The 20,693-nt window shown below is 42.3% G+C and overlaps 2 non-coding genes across 2 annotated transcripts; both read left to right on the forward strand.

Annotated features, from left to right (window-relative positions):
- Nucleotides 1-2,153: 2,153 nt before the first annotated feature.
- Nucleotides 2,154-2,225, forward strand: TRNAG-UCC (transfer RNA glycine (anticodon UCC)). Its single transcript has one exon. It is a non-coding gene; the product is annotated as a tRNA-Gly (tRNA).
- A 481-nt stretch (nt 2,226-2,706) lies between these two features.
- On the forward strand, nt 2,707-2,778 carry TRNAG-ACC (transfer RNA glycine (anticodon ACC)). The gene has a single exon. It is a non-coding gene; the product is annotated as a tRNA-Gly (tRNA).
- The last annotated feature ends 17,915 nt before the right edge of the window (nt 2,779-20,693 follow it).

The raw sequence follows: 20,693 nt of genomic DNA on the forward strand, positions 1-20,693 counted from the left end.
TCCGGAGGGTCGTCGGTACTGTCATCCCCCGCGTTCACGAAAGACGCTCGTGCTTTTCCCCTTTTTTTATCTCTACAAAACTCTTCCTTGTGACCTATTCTACCGCAAAATAAACATTTCGGTTTGCGCACTTCGTAATTTCTGAAACTTTGACCTTGGTTAATAGCAGCGCGATTCCCCCAGCTATTCTGAGGAATTTTTAAATCATTCCGAACAGTATTGGAATTCACATTTTCCCAACGATCGTGTCGAGGTTGATTAAACCGATTTTGTTGGCCGTAGGTTCTATAACCCTCGGCGGATTTCCAAACATTATCCCTATCGAATTTGGCACACCGATCCCTCATACTTTCGGCTTCTTGGGCCTTTTCCTGAACTTCGGATAACGTGGGAGCTGCCGATAATCGCATATTTAACAATAAGTGAGGATTTAAACCGGCCACCACTTTATCCGCGATGTCGTTTTCCGGCATATCGGGGTCTAATTGTTTACACAATTTCTCTAAGTCTAACACGTATGTCAAAACCGGTTCGTTCGCTTTTTGCGTGCGATGTAAAATTTTTATACTCAGCTGCCGTTTGAAATCGGTGCCGAAAAACGACTTACAAAAAGCATCCCTAAAGTCGCGCCAAGTGGTAATAGTACTTTTAAATCGATCCCACCAATATAATAAACTTTTCGCTAACATTAGGGGCACGTGGTCTAACATTTTTTCTTCAGAAAGCCCTCTGGCTTTTAAACACCTTTCAGCGTCATTTAAAAAACCATGGGGGTCTTCCCCCGGCTTGCCCTCGTACTTCGGTAGCCTATTCTCCTTTCCAAATAAAGCGGGATTTGCGGCCGCCGCCTCGGCCGGTGGATTAACAACATTTGGAGCATTGGCGTTGTTATTATTAGCAACTAAGGTGGCTAAAGCCTGCATTAGCTGAGTTTGCGCGACTCTATCTTGTTGTTGTTGAACCACCATTTGTTAAAGTACGTTTGTAAACGCATCCATAGCCGCGGGTGGCTGACCTATTTGTTGGTCAGGAGGGGGCATTGTTAGCCTACCACTTCGCAACTCAATATTGAAAAATAGTTTCGAACGTAAAAAAATATACTTAAAAATGTTCGAACGTCTTTTCCCGTATACGATGGCACCATGTTTAGCTCGAGCCTTTGAAGTTTAGAGTTATAGGGAAACCAAAGGAAAGTAAACTATTAACTTGGTTTCAAATTCTTATTCACACGATGAACAAGGGTTGTAATTAATATAGCATGTTGCTACTTATACCAAAAAGTATATAAAAATATTTTTATCGGATATTATTATATTTAAAACTAAAAGGAATCTTGTGCGATTTTAAAAATGTTTTGACAACTAAATAATAATTGGTTGTTTCATATACTAGCACTTGCTGTTTATAACAGAAAAAAACAGCAACGTGTGGTAAATTTTACGCTTTTTTTAAGTAAAACGTCAACCACAGTTTCATATTGTAAATTTTAATATAACTGCCATTTTAAAAACAGTACGAATATGAATTTTTACAGTCGCTACTGTTTTCTTCAAAATACAGCAGAAAGCTGTAAATTTTACGACAAACTGCTGTTAACCCACTTCAACTGCACCTTGCTGTAAATTATAAACCGTATTTGCTGTTTTTTCAACAGTAAGTTTTGAGTGTGAAGGCGATAATGAAACGGCTGTTGGTCCTCCCGTTGGCTGTTACGGTCGTCAACGAGGAAAAAATATATGATTGAGAACGCTGGCTATCTCGGTGTCGAAAAAGATTTGATGGTCATCAGTCGTCTCGGCTGGCTAGGATATCTGGCTTTCACCCAGAAGGCCCGGGTTCAATTCCCGGTATCGGAGCTCGTCCTTTTGTTTCCTCTCTTGTTATGTTTTCCATCTCCCGATTTTAAAATGACGTTTTTTTCCTGCTGGAAAAATGCGCGCTTTCGCGAGACAGAAGTATAGGCGTCCATCCGATATGGTCTAGTGGCTAGGATATCTGGCTTTCACCCAGAAGGCCTGGGTTCAATTCCCGGTACCGTAGCGCGTCCTTTTGTTTCCTCTCTTGTTATGTTTTCCATCTCCCGATTTTTAAAATGACGTTTTTTTCCTGCTGGAAAAATGCGCGCTTTCGCGAGACAGAAGTATAGGCGTCCATCCGATATGGTCTAGTGGCTAGGATATCTGGCTTCCACCCAGAAAGCCCGGGTTCAATTCCCGGTATCGGAGCTCGTCCTTTTGTTTCCTCTCTTGTTATATTTTCCATCTCCCGATTTTTAAAGTGACGTTTTTTTCCTGCTGGAAAAATGCGCGCTTTCCCGAGACAGAAGCATTAGCGTTAGTCCGATATGGTCTAGTGGCTAGGATATCTGGTTTCCACCCAGAAGGCCCGGGTTCAATTCCCGGTACCGTAGCGCGTCCTTTTGTTTCCTCTCTTGTTATGTTTTCCATCTCCCGATTTTTAAAATGACGTTTTTTCCTGCTGGAAAAATGCGCGCTTTCGCGAGACAGAAGTATAGGCGTCCATCCGATATGGTCTAGTGGCTAGGATATCTGGCTTCCACCCAGAAAGCCCGGGTTCAATTCCCGATATCGGAGCTCGTCCTTTTGTTTCCTCTCTTGTTATATTTTCCATCTCCCGATTTTTAAAATGACGTTTTTTCCTTCTGGAAAAATGCGCGCTTTCGCGAGACAGAAGTATAAGCGTCCATCCGATATGGTCTAGTGGCTAGGATATCTGGCTACCACCCAGAAAGCCCGGGTTCAATTCCCGGTATCGGAGCTCGTCCTTTTGTTTCCTCTCTTGTCATATTTTCCATCTCCCGATTTTTAAAATGACGTTTTTTTCCTTCTGGAAAAATGCGCGCTTTCGCGAGACAGAAGTATAGGTGTCCATCCGATATGGTCTAGTGGCTAGGATATCTGACTTTTTTTTACCTCTCCGAGGGGACAAAGTCCCCTAGGAGGGGTTATACAACGACCGTGTCTGTGGGTGGGTCTGTGGGTGGGTCTGTGGGTAGGTCTGTCTGTCTGTCAGGACTGCGAACGCGTTCGCATTTTCGGTGCAAAGTGTAATCACTGCGTACGCAGTTTCTCAAAGGGTTGGCAAAACCACCGTGTGACGGTGAGCGTTAACGAATGCATTTGCGGTTTGGTTTGGATGGTGTTTTTTCGCTCACCGTCGTGACGGTTTGGTGTATTACGTTTTTGTAATGTTAATGCGTAGGATGTGAGTGTTGAATTTGTTGTGTTTGTGTTCTGATGGTTGTGCATGTTGAGTCTGTTGTGTTTATATGGGCGTTTTCTCTCCAACTTCTTCTTAATGACTTTGGGACGGACCGAGTGCTGAGTGTAATGCTACCTCTCAACGTCCAATGGCAGGGTTTCCACCAGTTGTACACGGTATTCGTCTTAGTATCAATTTGCGATCCCATCGGGCGGGATTTGAACCCGAGACCTCCTGATTGACAGGCGGACGTTCTACCACAGAACCACCGACACTTGTTCGGCCTTATTGAAAATTAGACCTTCAGCTTTATCGGAAGCGTATTTAATAGAGTACGAAATTTTGGTTTAATTGAAATAGAATTGAAATTGAAATTATTGCATCGAAGAAATTCTAATTTAGCGTTTCTCTATTGATTAAAAACAAATGCGCCACCCAGGTTTCGAACCCAGACCATTCGGCTTGGCAGTCGAGCGCTCTACCACAGAACCACCGATAGCTGCTTAGATTCACTGAAATTAAGACAGGCATCGTAAGCATAATAGGGAATAAAGTCTTTTTTTATTAATGAATTTATGAAGGCCTAATCTGGTATTTTTTAAAAGTTAAATCTTGTTTTAGCGCAGTCAGCCGAGATTAGAGGGTTAAAGGGTAGACCCTGTGGGTGGTCCACTTTCTTAACGACCTATATATAGTTCTGTTAATTCAGAGGAGATAATTTAACGTTAATTGTTTTAAGAGGTGGCGGTTAGTCAAGTGGCTCTCTGTGCTTTGTTGATGGTAAGGTTTTTGCTTCTTGTAAATACATTTGGTGTGGATATTTGGATATCTACGATTTCTAACGCAGTCAATGATTTCTTGGGTGTGCGAGTCATTATATGATATTGGAAATTGGACGGCATTGGTCTTTTTCATGTGGTATGCGTCACAACGTCAACAGGAAGTGAACGAGTCGTCCACTACCAGATATCTACGGTATCTTCATCAAGGGCGAGTGTTGAAATAAAATGAGCGTTAAAGATGCGGCAAGTATTTCGTAAGCGAGTAATTCCAAAAAGCCTCTGTAGATATTTCTTTCATTAAAATTTGCTTCGTATTATATTTAACTGATAAACTTGTTCTGTAAAAGGGTTTAATTCAATTGTGCATTGTTATAGTACGTCTAACTTACTGTTGTAACTACTTAACTTATGATATTCTGAATAAATTAAAATTGGTCGTTTCGTCTCAATTATTTTAATTATAATTAAAATTTTATACCGGGCGGGATAGAAATGGGTTAATATTTTTAACAAATAACTCTAAATTGCGGAGATATATCTTTAAGGGTTATCTCGAGAAATTAATACCACTAGAGACAATTCTACCGAGGAGAGGTATATTTTGGCTTGCCAACTTGTTTATTTATTCAACCATCAAGAAAACTTTACATATTCGTCATATACAACAATGCCATACATCAAAAGTCAATAGAGAAAGAAATACTTTTAGAATTGTCAATACTTAACACATAACAGATAAAATGTTAGGGTAATAATTTAAGAAAATTGTTTAAAACCTTTACAAGATCAATTTGAGAGGGATGTTCCAAGTATACCAGGGTGAGAAGTCTAATTTCGCGCCGTATGTTGGCCAGAAATATTTGAGAGCACCACACACTAGGTTTGTTTAGTTCCTGCTCAATGACTATTTTACATCGATACTTCCAAAGTTCATGCTAATTACACTATTTAATAGAAAAAGGCAATGCCAAAAGACGTTATACTGTCCCAATTTCCGATCAACGCGGTGATAAATAATAAGTTCGAAATGTTCGCTACCGAATTGAAAGCCTGGTTTTTGCAAATAGACCGACAACATTGTGAATACTTGATTCCAGGTGTTTCGCGTTACCGAGCAAGACAGGAACAAATGTGCAACCGTTTCGGGGGCATTGTCACATAATGGACAACGATCCGTTGTCACAAGACCAGCTTTGAAAAGTCGACTCTTCACTGCGCGAGCTTAATGAATAATTTTGAAATTGGTAGAGGATAAAGTGGCTCCAAGGGTAGTGTAGGCTAAAGTTTTAACTTCACTCGAGGGAGGGGAACCCTAAAGAAAGACCGCCACCGTTCTTCGCCGGAAGATTCAGGAAATGTCCCCGCAAAACGATCGAAGGCAATAGATTTTAAACTTTGCGGTGTATTTAAAATTTCACTAGCGTTACGGCGGATTTCGAAGTAAGGAATTGAATGATCCGACGACGAGAGCACCGGAGGCGCTGAAACATGAAAGAGAACAGCCCAGTCAGCTGGCAGTGCAGACCGGAGCAAGGTGTACAATTCGAGAAGTCGATTGAGAGGTAAATCACTATAAGGGAGTTCGATCTGGCACTGTTCAATCAAGGCATGAGGTCGTGTAAAACCGGGGATGACTTCGTAATGGATGTCGCGCAGTGTTTTGAAGCCAGCCTGAGCCATAATACGGGATTCTTTGTGATAGTGCTGTGGTAAAGAAATTCGAGGATTCAGAAACAGTGGTTCGGAAAGTGGATCTGACCGAGGCATCACGGTAGAGCCTATAGTCGTAAGATGCGAGTGCCAACTTGTGAGGAGTTCGACGTAGCGAGGCGGCATACGCCCAAGCAGAGCCCAATTAAATGGCGGACGGAAAGTTTCTTCTTGTCTTGTCAACCCACTGCCGTATTCCAACAGTAAGTTGTTGTGTATGGATTCGTCATGAACGGGTAACTCACGCAGGATGAGTGTTTGGCACTCTTGGATGCGCATAAAGGGTAGTTTCTGGACGACATCCACTAAGCCAAAACCGGTGACTGATCAGCGTTGAATAAGCGAGAGCGTGATAGCCAGAACCCCAAATAAAATCTAGAAAAACAGCTTTTATTTGGGCAGCAAGTTTATTCGACAAAGGCAATACACGAGTGAGGTGCCAAAGCTTGGAAGTGGTTAGACAATTGATTATTATTATTTTCCCGAAGAGTGATAGCGGGCGCCGTTTCCACGCGCGCAAGACAGCCATAATACGTAAAATAGCCGGTTCCCAGTTGAGAGAGTCAGAGAGAGCGTGGTTCGAAGTAAGTACTACCCCTAAGACCTTTAATGGCTCCTTGGATACCAGAATTCCTTCAATCCGTTTGTCTGGTCGGTTTGTCCAAGAACCGAGCCATTGCCCGCTACTTTTGTCCAGATTTATAACCGCCCCAGAAGCGCTGCCGTAGTCATGATAAATCGATACCACGACGCGTACCGAAGTTTCAGCCGCTAAAGACAAAGTGTTGTCGTCTACATGTTGAAAGACTACCGGGGAGTCGCTGTTGCAAATACGCAGACGCGGGATACTCGAAGACTGCGTTAACGCGAGGCAAAGTGGCTCGGTCGAAAAAGTGTATAATAAAGGGCTTAAAGGACAACCCTGACGGACAAATCTTCCAAGACGAAAAAAGTTCGTCAAAAAACCATTGACCTTGATCGTTGTACGACCACCCACCAGGAGTAGTTGAATCCATCGGAGAAAATGGGGACCGAACCCGAAAGCTTGCAGTACCCGGAATAGAAATGACCAGTTCACGAAATCGTACGCTTTCCGTAAGTCCATTTTCAAGAAAAGTCCCGGCTGTCTGTGGAGTGCCAGATACGAGGCAACGTTGTGCCCGAGACATCACGGCCACGAATAGCTCCAGTTTGGCAGGGCGAAATGACTGTAGGCGCCACCAATGCCATGCGAGTAGCCAAGACTTTACCAATAACTTTACGGTCGACGTTGAGCAACGTGATGGGACGCCAATTAGACAATAACGTTAAGTCGCCGTCTTTCGGTAAAAGAATGATCATGCCTTGAGTCATAGTGAGAGGCATTTGTCCCGTGGCAAACATGACTTCAACAAGCCTTACGAAATCCTTGGCTATCAACGGGAGTACGAAACGCCAAAATTGGACTGTGAAGCCATCGAGACCTGGGCTACGGCCTATTGCCATAGCGTTCAAAGATTTGTGGATGTCTTCCCAAGAAACGGGACTTTCGCAAGCGGCAGACAAATCCGGTGGTAACTTTCCGGCAACAAAGGAGGCAAAACGTGCAGCTTGAGAGTCATCACTGTCCGACGCGCTATACATGTTTTCATAATAAGAAAATATTTCCTGACGAACGGAAGCGCCATCGTGAATTGATGAGCCGTCTACTAAAGTCAAGTTTTTAATTGACCGCCGGGTTTGCCGATGTTTTTCGAGACTCAAGAAATAGCCCGAAGGTTGCTCCCCCAAATCACGCCACTCGGTATTGGAGCGAATTACAGCGCCCCGCAATAGATAGTGGTCATGTTCCTTGATCAAATTTTGAACTTTGACGAACTCGCCACAAACCGGGTCTTGCATTGATAAACGACGTGACAACTCTTCCAACTGACAAGCCAAGAGCGTCCTGGTGTGCCGACGTTCGGAAGCGGCGGCTTTCCCGTAAAATATTGCGTAATCACGAATTGTACGTTTGAGGGTTTCGTACCAGTCAAAAATATCCGTAGAATAGTGTTCGCGTGAGCGACTCCTAGTGATAATTCGCCTGACGCACGAACAGAAAACCTCATCCTCAAGTAGCGAATCGTTAAAGGACCAGGTTCCAGGGCCCCTAGGAACTCCTCCAAAATCAAAATGGGCGATCGCGGCGCGATGATCGGAAATCGGACAGTCACGAATAAAAGCATTTTGAATATTCAAAGAATCAAATTTTTTTACGAAAATGTAATCAATGCGAGAGCGGATAAACCGGCCAAAAACGTAGCCAGAACGCGTAAAGTCCCTTTTGTCATTGTTTTTGAGTCGAAAAGTGTCAGTAACATGTAATTTGGCGGCAAGTCTATGAAGGGCCGTAAATTGTGACTTGTTAGGTCTACAACTAGCAGGAAGGCGGTCCCGTAGGCTATGACCAATATCGTTAAAATCGCCGCCTAAAATTAAACGGCCGGTAGGACAGTTAGATTCGATGACTGTAAAGGACAACTCACGGTCAGTCGCCGAATTAGGCGCGTACACATTTAAAAAATGAAATTGATCACCGGATATTTCAGCCGAAACTAATAAACTACGGGAGTGGGGAAACAATAGGACGAGCTCTGATACCGGGAATTGAACCCGGGCCTTGTGGGTAAAAGCCAGATATCCTAGCCACTAGACCATATCGGATGGGCACTTTAGCTTCTCGCTCGTGAAAGCGCGCATTTTTCCGGCAGGATAAATCGTCATATTAAAAATTGGGATAAGGAAAATATAACAAGAGGGGAAACCATAGGACGAGCTCTGATACCGGGAATTGAACGTGGGCCTTCTGGGTAAAAGCAGTGAACTGTTACCTTTAGGTGGTTGTTCAGTAAAATCAGTAGCTATCAGGTGGCTTGATTCCGGTCCCAACAACCAAATCTTAGCGGTGGATAGAATCTTTAATGTTACCATAGTTGGTTTTATTTGCATATATATGGTGCTAAGTTTCGGTGGTTTATTAAACTGGGTTCACCAATCTTACAGACTTTTCTCAAAATGCCAATGATAAATTTACTTCTTTTAGTATTATTTAAAATTTTTAAGTAAATATTTTACTCAATTCGGGTTTGATGCTATGTAGTGTAAACAAATTTTGCGAATTATTTTCATAATCACTTAACAATTTTTTAATGATGCCCCGTTGATATGGAGCGAAACGTGGAAAACGGGTGATGAATAGCCTTCCGAGGGGATGATCATTTCTCGTTATCAGTGCACAAGCCTGTAGCTTTGACTTTATTGATGTGGCGATTAAGTTACTTATAACATGTTTAGCATTACTACAGCTAGTAATCGGTGTACAGTACTTTAGGCAATGGTTAATCCCTCGGTCTCCAGTTTTTTCTAAACCGGAAATTATGCAAGAGACAGCAAGATAAATTTTTTTTCAGTGAATAAAAAAAATATTACGGTAGACGTACCTCACATTGACGTTTTTTTAAACTCTATCCCTTATGGGTTAGGTCACCTGGCCAACGTGCAAAGACATCACCCAAAATATACATAGGAATGTTTATTATTGATGTGAGACAAGTTCGTACAGTAGTACGCATCTGCAAATACAAATATTTGTATTAACAAATGAATTATGTAATCATAGTTTACAACAGTGTTGAACCTTTGGCTCTTTAACATTTTGTACCAGTTTAGCATGGGTTACTAATTTATTCGGTCTTAGCCATAAAAAATAAGGCCTATAAAAACCTTCAACGATTGACACGTACAAATTGCATACCTCATTCTCCAAAGCAACCTAATCCAAACATACTCATTTTATGCTCCCTCATATAGAAATTTTAGCCTATCACTTCAATTCCCAAGACCACAGAAACTCCCATTAAATAAAAGTATTTACTAAATAAGGTCACGACAGAATATTTAATTAACAAATAAATTAAGCTAAAATATCTTGCCCTATCAATTGACGAATCCACCTGATAAGATATTTTATTATTTAGTAATTTATTAATTTAATATGGTAAAACTAACCCTACGCATTAAAATATAGAAAGATAAAGAAAACGACCATTCTTGCATAGTAAAATTTAAAAATGTTTTATGTCGTGTCTTTTAATAAAACATTTTTAAATTTTACTATGCAAGAGTGGTCGTTTTCTTAATCTTTCTATATATATTAAGTAATTTATTTAAATAAAAATTTATTGATATAAAGCCCATCTGTGGATACAATTGGGTGCCTCCGAAGTTTTTCCTCATAAAATGAACGACATAAAATTTAGTTATTTATTTTTATATTGCTTTAAGTTCTGTTTATTTTTAATGGATACATCGATTTTATGTATGAACTGGAACAAAGTTAATAAAACTACGAGAGATGTGTTTTGTTTCTGACAATGACATAATGCAAAAAAAATGTTTGCGTGATTTTTTTGATGCGCTTTTGACACCTATCATAACAAATAACTAAAATGATAAGCTTCTTAATAAACCTTTTAGACTTTCAGTTGATCAACCTAAGGTTAATTCGGTAGAGACTAGCATTGGAAAGTAAAGCAAAAATTAATAATTAATAGGCATTTTATGTATCTAGAACATGGATTCAGTTTATAGACTAGGAGTGATTGAGGTAACTATATTTCTAACCACTTTAAACATTTTTTTTGTTAATCCATAAGTGGTAAATTTATAGGAGACCTTATTATTGAAAGCGCTGCACGAAGGCCTGGAGTTGGTCGAATACTCGTATCTTAAAATGTTTAACATCAGGTAAAATATTTGATTTTGATTTACCTAAATTTATTTATTTCTTCTTTGGGAAACAGGATCGAGAGGTTTAACTAAAAATGTAGGTTTTATGGAACTTATGAGATACCGGGTTGCTTTGATTTGTTTTAGGTGGGATGGAGCTTATTGTATGAGCATGAGCGGGATTGGGAGCAATGCTAAAAATCGTCTCAACACAGTCATTCCTTCTAAAGTCAACAGAGTCATTCCTTCTAAAGTTGAAATAAATATATTTTTGCCTAAACTAATTATTACGTTTTGAGCCAGTGAGCTGCACTTGAAGCGGAAACGTTCCTTTTTCCATTCCAATATGGTTTAAATATTACAATTTCCATCCCAATTGCATTAAGGTCCTTTACATTTCTCTAATTTTTGCAATGCCAACCATTTTCATATCTTCTGATATAAGGTTTTTATTCAAAACCATTTGGACAGTAAAGTTAAAGAAAAATCCAAAGATTTATCAAAAAATTAATAGTTTTTTAGCAAGCTGAAGATGAAAGCCAAAAATAAGCAATTTTTTTATTAAACCCTTTGAACTACTTGATCTTACACGTAATCAACTTGATTGGCGGTTTCAAAAATTATCTAAGTTAACTAAACAGTGGCGGCCTGGCGACGTGAACACGGGGAAAAAATCCTAAGAAGCCGCTACAAAATTTGGTTTTGATTTGGAATTCAGGTGCACTCTAAGAAATTACCGTAAATTTCACAACCAAATTGCTGGCAGCTAGTTGCCGGTAATTTGACTGTAAAAAAAATGTCAAAATGATCATTAACATTATTTGCCATATTACAGTAATAAATACGGTAGCAATGAGGTTTATTTTACTGTGCAAGGAGTTTCAAAGTAAGAGTCGTTGAAACCTTCATTGCACCATAACATTACTGTGTATTTTAAGGTAACAGGCCCGTGACTCGCTTGTACATTGTACGGCGTCGCTACTGTATAGTGTATGATGACGTGACTGTGCATTGTACGCTGACATGACTGTGCACTGTACGGTGACGTGACCTAGCGTTGTACGGTGACGTGACCTAGCGTTGTACGGTGACGTGGCCGTGCGTTGTACGGTGACTGTGCATTGTACGGTCACATAACTCTGTATTGTACGCTGACACGCCTGTGCACTTAAAGGTGATGTGACTGTGCATTTTACAGTGACTGTAGATTTTACAGTTACTTAACTGTGCATTTTACGGAGACGTTACTGTGAATTTTACGGTTACTGTGCGTTGTACGGTGACGTGGCTGTGCATTGTTGAGACAGGTTTCATATTACTGTTATAGTAACATCAATTCCACATTGACCAGTAAAGTTAGATATTTTCAAACTGTAAATTACTCATTTCTCAAACCTACATTTTTCAATCAACGTTTAACATTAAATTCATAAAAACCGTTAATTGTGTATTTGTACATTTCACGCTAATACTAAATTCAATTTTTAATCAAACCGTATAAAAGCTACACAACTATGATTAATTTAAATGGAACCGTCTTATTTCAATCATACATTGACATGTTAAGCAACTGAACTATAATGACATTTTTAGTCAAAGTTTATTAAAATTATTCTTTTACCAAAAAGGGTAATTAATTTGGTGTAATTTGCTTTACATGATCAACAGTAATCATTCATCATAATTATATATTCAAAATATGATCCATATTCTATTTGGTATTAAACAAATCAAACTGCGGCAAAATTGAACTACAGCGGCCTCATGTAATTTTGCTTTTTTTGGTGGAAAATGTAGCACTTGACGCGTAGATTACGAAACTATTTTTTTTGGGGCCGCAAATGATAATTTTTTTAAATAACTTAATTTTAAAAAAGTAGTCATTTTAGGCGATTAGTAAAGTTTTTCTAATAAATAGTTCGGTCGTGTATCCGTCGACAACATTTTTTTGACGCGCCCCAGCCCGATTCCGAGCATTGACGGTGGGCCTTCTGTAATCGTACCTACTGGCATCGCAATTAGTGAAATCGTATCAACTTAAAAAGTAAGAAAAGTGAGAACAGGTTTGCTTCCAAAACACGTAAAAGACGTTACTAAATTCCCCGTATTGGCGCCTGACGCACTATGAGATTCCCCGTATTTGCGCCTGACGGCGCTGCGCACTCACTTCGCTCAAGCGCTGGGGGCGCGCGGCGCCCGGTGGCGGCGCTAGGGGGTAGGCCAGGTAGGCCACTGCCTACCTTAAAATTTCGAAAGGGCCCCAAAATCACCCTATAAGGGGCCCCAAATTGATCTAGAAATGGTCTCAAAATTGTCCCAAGAGATAAAATTATTTATAAATAACAATGAAACAAATGTCGATAATGTATTTAGACATTTTTGAGGTATCTCCTAGTAAATAAAACCAGTTCTGTTATATTTGGACTCGTTTTACTGTTGTTAGAACTTTTTTGTTCGTCATGTACATCACTTCTTTATTTTATTGAAGGATTTCGTTGATAAAAGGGGGGTTCCGGGTCGGGGGCCCATTTATTTGGTTTGCCTACCCTCGCGAAAATTCCTGGCGCCGCCACTGGCGGCGCCTCCCCAACCCCATACTAAAAAAGCGATGTGCCATCTATAACGCGACCTAGAGGACAGTACTAAGCCTTACGCATCAAGTATTTACTTTTAATATCAACCAGAAAAAAGCGTTTGTGGCCCAAAAATACAAAACACCTAGAAAATGAACAAAAACTGTAAATGATTTTATAAAGTACGGGTATAACACGTGGAAATCATAAGGACACCGAAACTGTGGTGTCGGCGAACACACGACGGAAATACGTACAACGAAACACGTGAAAATGCCCAAAAATGAGAATTTTTTAAAATTACATTAAAAAATTAAATAATCATTTGCGGCCAAAATAAAAATTACCCTCGGCATCTACGCGACAAGGTCTATCAGGCGCAACCAAAATTAATATAAAATTCAATGAAAATGAGAAATTTTTAAAATATAAAAAATTAATTAAAAAATTAAATAATCATTTGCGGCGAAAATAAAAAAATACCCTCGGCATCTACGTGACAAGGTCTATCAGGCGCAACCAAATTTAATATAAAATTCAATGAGGCCGCTGTAGTTCACTTCACCCCCTTGAGGGTCGTTCTTTGCCGTGGTAAGGGGGCTAGCGCGGGTTGGGGCTAAGCTGACGGGGACTGGTGGGTCTTCGAACGCCAGAAACCGGATGCGTTCCCCCAACTCCAGACTAAACGCGACCCTGTTTTCCCAAATGGTAACGCCTTGCATGGTGGGGAGCTTAAGGTGGTTGTTGACCCAAAGGGCCGTTGGCGCTGTTGATTTATCCTGTGACCAGCTCATCCCGGCGGAGAGACCCCGACCGAAGTGACTGATCCCCTAATGGTTAAACCTTGATGGGGGGGGGGGCTTAAGGGAATGGTTTGACGTGCGGGCTATGCTGGGTCAAGGTCTCCTATACCAGATTGGTCGTGCTTAGATTCCCAACCGATAGTAACCGCCCTCTGTTGAGGTTTCAGGTCCTGACTATGGCCGGTTTAAAACTAGTCCCATCTGTTTTCCGTGGACGGCGACCTGTAAGCCATGCGATGGGAGTCCTGGAGGTTGAATTTTTTGACATACTGCGGTTAGTCTTCAGACAACATGCCTCTTCGGTCCTTGAGTGTGGTTAGACAGGAGGTCTACGCTAGTCCGACGTAGATCAATCGGCTCCTATACGGGGATTGTAGTCCCCGGTAGGGAGGACTAACTGAGCATCGTGATACTGCTAGTTATCCGTGCCTGAGTATATCTCTCTCATATCACTGATCTTGCTTGCAAGATACCCATGTTGGGCTCCGTGGTGGGCGGTGAGTGGGTTTGATGAAATGTTTTGTTTTTCTTTATGGCTACCGAAAACAACTATCTTGAAACTGGATTCCTCGAGTTTCAAGAAATTTCCGATTCGGAAGACACTGTCTTCCAGTGGTCCAAGCGACCTCGAAATGATTTTCCAGAGGTAGAAGAGGCGGTTAAAGAGAGTGTCGAAGCTACACTCGCTAGGGAATTCCTCGCCCTAGATAGAGTCCTTTGCAACAAGGACAATAAAGTGCAAATGGCAGTTGCACAGAAGATCAGGATGGTCTTCAAAGCGGTGGAGACCATGGTATACGCCAGTCACCTGGAACTTGCTAGGGTGCAGGGTGCTTTTGAACAACTTAATGAGACTGTGAAGCATCTCAGAAAGCAGAAAATGAGCTTCGCTACTGTTGCAGCCAGTAATGTAAGTTCAAAGGTTCCTGAAATTCCCAAGGGCAGGGAGAAGTCCACCGCTAAGAAAGGAGGACCAAAGGTCCCGCCAAGGAAAAAAAATGGTACTGCTCTATCCCATAGAGCAAGATGAGACTTCTAGTTCTCTCAAGAAGAGAATAGAGAAGGAGGTTGATCCCTCCAAACTGCAAATACGTGTTCAGAGTGTCCGGTCCTGTAGGAACGAGGGTCTGGTGGTACAGGTTAAAACCGCTGAGGATATGGAGAAGCTGAAGAGGGGAATCAGCGATTGTGCTGCCTTGGCAGACAAAGTTAGTGTTAGAGCTCCAAAGCTCAATAACCCTAGGGTTATCCTTTACGGTGTTGATGAGGACATCGTAAAGGAAGAAATTGTTGCTAAGCTTATAAGCAACAATAAGCTCTCCTGCAAGGAGACGGATATTGTCCCTAAGTTCTCGCTGAGGAACAGAAAGGGTGGTGTTAACTGGGTGCTGGAGGGGCCTCCAGCCCTGCTTAATTGGTGGAAGGCGAAAAAGAAGCTCAATTTGGGCTACTCTGTGGTTGGAGTCAGAGGGTGTGTGTATCTTCCAAGATGCTTTAAGTGCATGAAGATTGGACACATAGAAGGTGGGTGCATTGAAAATAGAAGGTATTGTTCCCTATGCCCAGAGGATCACAGCTACAAGGATTGTAAGAGTGATCTTAAAACTTGCAGAAACTGTGCCCTGAGTAATAGGGACAAGAATACCAAACACAACACTGCGCATTCAGCCCTGGATGGCCAGTGTCCTGTGTATAAGAAGGAGTTGGAGTTTCTAAAGGTCAACTTAGGCAAGGGCAAAACTGCAACCTCTGCGCTTAGACAGTGTTGCCAGGAAGGCTCTATAGACATTACCTTACTACAGGAACCATATGCAATTAATGTTCGGGTAATAGGTCTACCCATGGGAACAAGGATCGTCTCTTCCCAAGACAATCCAAAGGCAGCTGTAGCTGTCTTCAACCCTCAGGCACAAGTGATCGTGCTCTACGAAGACTCTCACATGGTTGTGGTGGATGTGATTCTGGGGAATCTAAGCTTATGCCTGTTCTCCATTTACATACCACCAAATGATGACATTGAATTCCATATCCATAAGATTGCGAATCAATTGGAAGTACAGAGTGGAAAAAAGGTTATCTTGTGTGGTGACTTTAACGCCCATCACGCGCTTTGGGGATCAAAGCATCACGATGAGAGGGGTAGGTTGTTAATCGACTTGTTCAACTCGTTTGATTTGAATGTCGAGAACGATCCGGGTAGTGGCCCGATGTTCTGGACCGTTAATGGTAAGAGTTGGGTGGATCTTACGGTATCCAGTATGGCAATTGCGACTAGAGTAATTGAATGGCGTGTCAGCAACGAGGAAACCTGCAGTGATCACAAATACATTTTCTTTGAAATTGGTGATCTTGTCCTGGAGAATGATTCGAATGTAAATCGTGTCAAGGATATTGATCTTGAAAGGTTACAAGATATTATCGTGCCTAACTTGGAGAGGTTGATAGAGTCTCCACTCAACAATGAGGTTGAGGTTGAGGCATGCGTGGTGGAGATTAATAATCTCATTATTGATCGTTCGAAAGAATGCTCAAAGTTGCGTAAAAATAAGGGGCACAAGTCCACTCCCTGGTGGACGAGCGAACTCAGTGAGATGAAGAAGGAGTTACGAACTCTCAGGAGGAGGTTCCAAATAACCAGGGACCATGCCGCCCGGGAGGCGCTAAAGGTCGAGTACCGTCGTGAGTCAAAAAGCTATAAAGCACTTATAGCAGACTCAAAGCTTCAGTCCTGGCAGGATTTCTGCACAAGGGTTTCAAGGGAGGATCCTTTCTCCCTACCCTATAAGTTGGCCACAAAGAAGGTCAAATGTAAGAATGCATTAAATTGCATCAAGAAACCAGATGGTTCTTTGACCTCAGGTATTGAGGAGACGTGGTCTACTCTGTTGGATACTCTTTTTAAAGAGGACTCTTTGGATGATGATGAGGAGGTTCATACGACAATAAGGGAGACATTGCACGAAGACTTCATGAGTCAGAATAATGAACCATTTACGAGTGATGAGGTCTTTTAGACTATCAACTCTTTTAAGAAGGGCAAGGCTCCTGGTGAGGATGGTATCACCATTGAGCTTTTCAAGATATTTTTCTTAGCTTGCCCAGCGTTGTTTGTCAGGATTTTCAACACTTGCCTCAGTATGGGATACTTCCCAAAGCTTTGGAAGGCTGCTAAGTTAGTTTTTCTTTATAAAGAAGGCAGAGACAGGCAGGACGCAAAGGCCTACAGGTCAATCTCGCTTCTTCCGGTGGTAGGGAAGGTGCTTGATAAGCTGTTGTCAAGAAGGTTGTATTACTTTCTACACAGCAACAAATTGCTTAGCGATAACCAATTTGGGTTTAGACATAGTCGATCCACGACTCACTGTCTTACCAATATGGTGAACCAAATCAGGGATAACAAAGCAAATAATTGTCACACCAGTCTGATATCTTTAGATATCGAGGGTGATTTTGACAATGTGTGGATTCCAGGAATCCTACACGGTTTAAGGAACTTTAAGTGTCCGAAGAACATATATGAGACATATGTAAACTATCTGAAGGATAGAGTTGCAGTGGTGAGGGCAGGTAATACCTGTGTACGGAGAGTACTGACCTGCGGCTGCCCTCAGGGTTCATGCAGTGGACCTCTGCTATTCAATGTGGTTATGGATAGCGCACTGAGGATTGAGTATCCAGAGGATTCTCTAATCCAAGCCTTCGCAGATGACTTGCAGTCATTATTTTGGGGCACGTCCAGGCGTGCCCTCGAAACCACGGGTAAGGTGATCGTGGATAGATTGACTAAGTGCAGCCAAGTCTATAAGCTGAGTGTTTCCATTAAAAAGTCGGCGGCTATCACCTTCGCCGCAAAATCCATAATGAAAAGGCTCCCAATCTATAAGATGGGAGCCGTCAACATTGCCAACGTTGACAAGTTGAAAGTTGTCGGTGTCACCATCGACAGCAAGCTTTCCTTTCTTCCTCATCTCGAGGAAGTAAGTGTCCGGGTGACGAAGCTGGTGCAAAGCATTGCTTGTTTTGCAAAGGTTGAGTGGGGCCGCGACCTTAAAGCGTTAAGGACTATCTACAATGGGTGTATTGTGATAGTAGTGGCTTACGCTTGCGGTGCTTGGTGGAAGAGCACGCAAAATAGTGTGATGGTGAGGAAGTTGAACTCAATACAGAGAATTGCGGCCCTTCGTATTACTTGTGCCTACCGGACTGTCTCGAACGATGCGCTGCGGGTCCTTGCTGGTATTCAACCGTTGGACCTGGTGGTGAGTCAGGAAGCTGCGGTGTTCAGATCCTTTTCTTTTAGAGAGGACAGCAAGCACTGTGGGGTGGAGTTACGTGGAGGTAACTACCTCTACCCAGGCGACCCATGGGAGGACCACCCAGCGGTCAGAAGCATTATAAACATCACAGAGCAACTACCCAATGGCAATGGGATAGAGGTGTTTACTGACGGTTCGTTGGCGGTCGGGCTGCCGTAGTGGCATTTGCTGTGTACAGAGATGGTGTGGAAGTGTACAACGAGGTCACTCGCATTAATGGTAAAGTGGATGCGTTTTCTCTTGAGCTCTTAGCAATACATGAGGGTATTTGCTGGTTAAGGACGCATGGTCAACGTCCTGGTGATGGTGCAACGGTTTTTACAGATTGTCATTTTGCTATAAACGCAATAAGCAATCATAAAAACAATCATGGTTTATGCCATGATATCCGTAAGGTTTTAAAACGGATGGAGACTCAAGTCAACTTTACTTGGATAAAGTCGCACACTGGGTGTGCAGGGAATGAAAGGGCTGACTTTCTTGCAAAGTCAGCAACCGAAGGAGATGAAGCCAACTAAGTTGGTGATTAAAAGGTGGCTCAATGAGGTGACGACTCAAAGGTGGCAGGAGTCGTGGGATGAGAGTGAGAAAGGAAAGGTAACTAAGAAGTACTTTCCTAAGGTCAATGGTAGCTTCAACACGAACAACTATTTCACGCAAATAAGTGGACACGGCAAGTTCCCACTTTACCTGTTCAACTTGGGTCATATTGCATCGCCCAAATGCATATGCGGTGCTCTGGAAGCAGACTCAGAGCACTATGTTCGTAATTGTCCGAAAACGAACCATTGGTTAAGGAGACCAATCCACGAGAAAAGTTGTCAAAAACGATATTTGGCGTTTCCGGCGGATATGGAAATGCTACACATGAATCAAGACATAGGTATGAAAGATATTAGTAAAATTTTAAAAATAAAATTGGTTTCAACTTGCTATCTTTCATAGTTTTTGAGATAATCGCAAATAAGTGCCAAAATCCCAACGGCCGAAGACTTATTTAACAGAGTGTACATTATAAAGTAATAAATATACCAACAGATAAGGAAGACAACTACACACTTTCATTCTTCTAGACGAGGTAATTAAGAGCAACAAATATTAGAAAGATATCTGGAAATTATAGAACATTTATTCTGGATCATCGACAGCTGTTTTAGCAGGAACTGAAAGACGGTTTCCTTAAGTTAATTTTTTTACTTATGCCATTTTTCTTTCCCTTCGTTCCACTGAGAAGATCAATAAACATAAGGTGCGTGGAAAAAAAATTAAGTGTTAGATAGAAATACTATTGCGAACAATGTCAACCTCGGTCACACCTGTCTCTAACCCAACCTTAATTTCAATCAGCTCAATTCGAGGATGCGGAAGAATTCCCCAGCTCGCCATCCTTGGAAGCACCAGCCCCCCAACGAGGACCGGTGTTCACAATCACCGCTAGAACCTCTTGGGATCAAGCCCGAAGGGGAAACTTTTCCCACAACCCAGCCTTAGATATCGAAGAAACCGTCAATCGAAGAAATGAGTCACTCCAGGGTGGAGGACTACCCATCGGCCATCGCCAACAACAATCCCCTACCCGCCGGAGCGGAGACATCTTCGGATGAAAACGATGATCCCTTCGATCAGGAAATTGATCAAACCCCTTGGCCACCGATGAGAGCCATGCCAGAGATCAAAGATGATATTCCTCCGAACCCCGAGACCCTCGCTCCCGATTCCGTGCAAACTGACAACGAACCCGATTGGATAGTTGGAACAGCTGTTCCCCGAATCACAGGACCCTGGAAATGGATAGTGGAAAGAGCCCGACGATACCAAGAAAGTCAAGGATAATTTTTCATAGCCATCCTCCTCTTTGGGCCTCTAGAAGCTTTGCCCGAAGAGATTATAAAGGAAGAAGAAGAACAGCAACAATCAGATGATGCAATTCCCACGGCTACCAGCAAATTCCCTGGCTACCGTTCATGGATCAAATCCACCCAGCAAACCCACCCCAAGGAGACAATTTCTATCCACCACAGAACTACAGCCGTAGAAAGGAATGAGTCGGTAAATAGCCAATTCCCCAACTACCCGATCCCCATCGCCAAGGGACGAGGAATAGGTATAAAAACCCATGGTTCCAATTGGGAGAAAGGAGCGTGCGGGACCACCACCACCACATTCTCAGCTATATCGGTTTGGCCAGAAAACCTCCTACCAAACGATCCCCCCGAATCACAAGACATCGTCAACAAATCGATACTCAGGTGATTCATTACCCGCCAATGGGGCAAGCAAATCCCCAATTGGCTAACTACCCATATTAGGTAGAAACCAACCGAGTCTCAATTGCGGCCAGATCCCGAAGTATCCCCCATAGGAGCACTCAAACTCCTCGGAGATTCCGTCGTGCCAGAGGCGATGCTAACGAATTATCGCAAGCGTTACCTAGTAACAGTCGCTGCCCCACGTGTCAACGTTTAGGACACTCAACAGGTGAGTGTGAACCTGCTCTCCAGCTAAACCCCCATGACGCGTCGACTGACACCGAAGATT

Source organism: Leiobunum rupestre, chromosome 5, assembly GCF_980474605.1.
Source record: "Leiobunum rupestre chromosome 5, qqLeiRupe1.1.hap1, whole genome shotgun sequence".
NCBI lineage: Eukaryota > Metazoa > Arthropoda > Arachnida > Opiliones > Sclerosomatidae > Leiobunum > Leiobunum rupestre.